We start from the raw sequence: 3,810 nt of genomic DNA, 5'->3' as shown, positions 1-3,810 counted from the left end.
AGTAATTCTTTGTTTCTTATATTTATTTTTAGTATTAGAAAAGGTTTGTTAGAAAATTCTCACCCTGAACTGGTGTAGCCTGTGATGTAGTACTGTCATTACTGTCATTTATTAAAACCCACTAGAAGTAGGTTTGTTTCTGGAGTGGTCCTTGCACAAAATGTATAAAAAAGTAATTTCTGGGATCCCTGGGTGGCGCAGCGGTTTGGCGCCTGCCTTTGGCCCAGGGCGCGATCCTGGAGACCCGGGATCGAATCCCACATCGGGCTCCCGGTGCATGGAGCCTGCTTCTCCTTCTGCCTGTGTCTCTGCCTTTCTCTCTCTCTGTAACTATCATAAATAAATAAAAATTAAAAAAAATTAAAAAAAAAAAAGCAATTTCTGGTATGACTTGTGTTCTGTCCCTTGATATGTCAAAGTATCCCACCAGTAGCTATAGGTACTCACTTTACAGATGGGGAAACTGAGGCATCAAGATGGCTGTTACACCAGTGGATATACAGTGCACTGGTTGTTCGAAACTGCCTTTCTCTGCCTGGCCCAGGTGGGAAGTTATGGAGGGGGAGGCTGATGAGATGGTGGGGATGAGTCTGTTCAGTGTCTCCCCAAACCCTGAATCCAGGAAGGAAGGTGCTCCAGGAAGGATTAGGTTGTAAGTAGGAAGCATCTCAGGAGTTGCTGAAAGTCTAGAAGGGACAGTCCTTGGGAGATGCCATTTCCACTGCAAACCTGGGAGGCAGGTTAGGTGAAAGGCCTGTGCTGCTGGTGAGGCGGCCTAATCTGGATGCCTCCTGGGAGACTTCACTATGTAACCCTGGACAGCAGCCAGGGTTATCTATCTTCCAGCTGGCTGTGGGAAATTCGAGAATTTCCAGTAGCAGCACCTGGGCCAGAGAGCTGAAGCCGCTTGGGAGCAAGAAGCCAACCCAGATCAACACCAAGAGCTCATCCATACATTCTGTTCATCTTCTTCAGCTGCATACCGCTGCGGTGCAGCTGTAGCACCAGGAGGTCCAGCTCCTTCTCCACGCTCAGACCATCAGGCTGGGCCAGCTAGAAGAGGCAGTGGTGGACGGGGTTCATCTGGCCCATCAGGTGGGATGTTGTTCACCCTCAGGTGGTCAACGATGTTGCAGATAAAGGTGACCTAGCCTCCCCATCCCTGCAGGAACCGGCCTCACAGCTCTTCCCCAGCCTGTACTCCCGCTGCAGTGACCAGTTCAGTCCCCACCAGACGACACTCTGACTTTCTTGCTTGCTCTTGGCCTGAATGATGTTCCGCTTCTTTGCTGAACACAGAGTCCTCCAGAGAATGTTCCACAGTCATGTTAGCCACTTTCTCCAAGTCTAGGGCACCCGGATCTTTGAGTGCTGTCATTGGCAGCTGAGTCTCTGCATCAAAAGATTGGATTTTATAGTCCTCTCTACCAGCCTTCCCCATGACCATCTAGCCCAGGTGGAACACCCATAACAGCACCTGCAGGCCCAGTGCCGCACCCACTTGCTGGGAGGCCTCTGGGCAATGGGCGGGGGCGGGGGGCAATGGGATCCCCACACTCTAGCTGCTCCCGCAGCCCACCTCGCCTCCCCTCACCTCAGCTTAGATCATTTTCCCTCGCAGTGCCAAGACTGTTGTACATATTTTTATTTTGTTTTCTGCTTCAGCTATAAGCCGAGGCTCCAAAGGGAAAGAATAAGGAAATGAGAAAAGGATAGAGAACTGACCAGCCCTATCTCATGCTAAAACAACCAGTACATTGTGACTAAGATGAAAACAATGTCGTCAAATCAAATTATAACCTATCATTATAAATCTGTACAGCGTATGTGAATATTAAGGACACCGTTTTGAAAATTAGTGAGGAGAGAGAGAATGAGTAGGTGTGCTATTTGCAAAATATTAGACAAGAAGAGATATTCTTGCTTTATATTAGCCTACGCAAAATGAATTTGTGGGAGTGAACCGTAGAGTGGAAGCAGTATGGGACAAGAAAGGAAGTGATTAGTATGACCCAGTATCTTCTTCTGCCCCAAAAAATGATCTCAAAGGTTTAACATTCTGACAAATGCTTTCACTCATACCTCACAGCAATTAATCATTCTTGTTAGAGGTAGTACCACTGTCACTTTCCCACAGACAACACTTCTCAGGTCATGTCAGTTGTCTCCAGGCAACACCAACATCACTTGTTGGTTCTCTTTCCACACTTACAGCAATGAACTGAGGGTAAAAGCAAGGCTACTGTTGATAATTGGCAAGATATATTCAAGACTCAGAAACCTGCTTTCTGGATTAAGACATCCATCAATGTCTTAGCCATCCTCCCCATCTGTCTCCCACTGGAGATAAAAAAAAAAAAAAGTATCTGAGAGGGAAGAACTTTTGATTCTTTGATATTTAGAAACTTACATAATTCACAGAAAATCATTTTAATCCTTTTCCCCTGATTTGTCATTGAAATTTTTTAAATGAATTAGCACGTGATTCTGAAATTTCCACTTCATAGAACTTTAATTTGCTGTTTAATACTATTTACTATTTAATTCACTATTTAATTATGTTTCTATAGAATAATAATGGATTCATAAAAATGAATTTTTGTTCTATATATGTAAATCATAAATCAAATGGGCATAATTTTATCAAATCCTTGAGCAGTATACAGGAGAATTTCATACCCGTGCCCTATCATAGTAAATAATAACCACATACATGGGCACTCACATGGACAAATATACACACAGTCATGAGAATGTAGTAAAGGTTTTCAAAAGTGTCATGAGGCAGAAAGTTTCTTTTTAAGGACAAAATATATTTGAGTAATGCTCTTGATTAAAACATATTATTGTCATTCATATTACTATATTGACTGAGAAGGCAAAATAGATTTCAGTATTTTCACCTAGTTTTTTTTTTTAAGATTTTTTATTTTTTCATTTGAGAAAGAGAGAGAGAGAGAGAGAGAGAGGGAGAGAGACAGCATGAGCAGGGGGAGGGGCAGAGGGAGAAACAGACTCATGGCTGAGCTGAAAGCCTGACATGGGGCTCAATTCCAGGAGATCATGACCTGAGCTGAAGGTAGATGCTTAACCAACTGAGCCACCCAGGTATCCCTTCACCTAGTTTTAATAACAGTAGTGCATATTATTTTTATTGAATTTTATCAGGCATAAAGTATCTTCATAAATGTCATTATTTGTGATCCTCACAGCAACTTGGAAGTAGGCAGGCTAGGATTACTCTTCTTTATCTACTACACATAAGGAACCTGGGGTTTATACAGCCATGTGGCTAGTAGGCAGTAGTGCTGAAATAATAATCCAGTCCCTCTGATTCTCATATCACTGCTCATTTTCCTTTATCAAATAATCTGTTAAACTACAGTGACCTTTAAAAATACTTAAGTCAAAATATACAATATTTAAAAGAATGAGAAAATTCAACATGTCAAAACAAGAACATGTCAAGCACCAAATGAAACACCTGGATCCAAAGATGAGTGGAATAAAATTCAAGCTCTCAGTAACTTTAAGGTCTCATAGAAGGGAAATTATATTTCAAGAAACAATTATAATACAACATATTTAAGAAAATATCACTATATAGGATATGTCTCATAGTGTCAGGAAATGAGGATTGATGCATAGCCAGATCTTAGATCCTGGAAAGTCTTAAACAACAGTGCGAGGAATTAATTTGTTTTTCCTTACAAGTAAACATGATACAAATGAAACGTGAGCAGTATAGTAACAAAACAAGACTTGCATTTGGAATTTCATACCAGGAGTAGTGTAGAGAATGAAATGGAG

At 41.8% G+C, this 3,810-nt stretch overlaps 1 pseudogene; it reads right to left on the bottom strand.

Annotated features, from left to right (window-relative positions):
• Nucleotides 1-390: 390 nt before the first annotated feature.
• On the bottom strand, nt 391-1,475 carry LOC112652355 (MIF4G domain-containing protein-like; annotated as a pseudogene).
• Between the last annotated feature and the right edge of the window lie 2,335 nt (nt 1,476-3,810).

This window comes from Canis lupus, chromosome 13 (genome assembly GCF_003254725.2).
Source record: "Canis lupus dingo isolate Sandy chromosome 13, ASM325472v2, whole genome shotgun sequence".
NCBI lineage: Eukaryota > Metazoa > Chordata > Mammalia > Carnivora > Canidae > Canis > Canis lupus.
The sequence above is the reverse complement of the archived record's forward strand: the minus strand, read 5'-3'. Positions and strand labels throughout refer to the sequence as shown.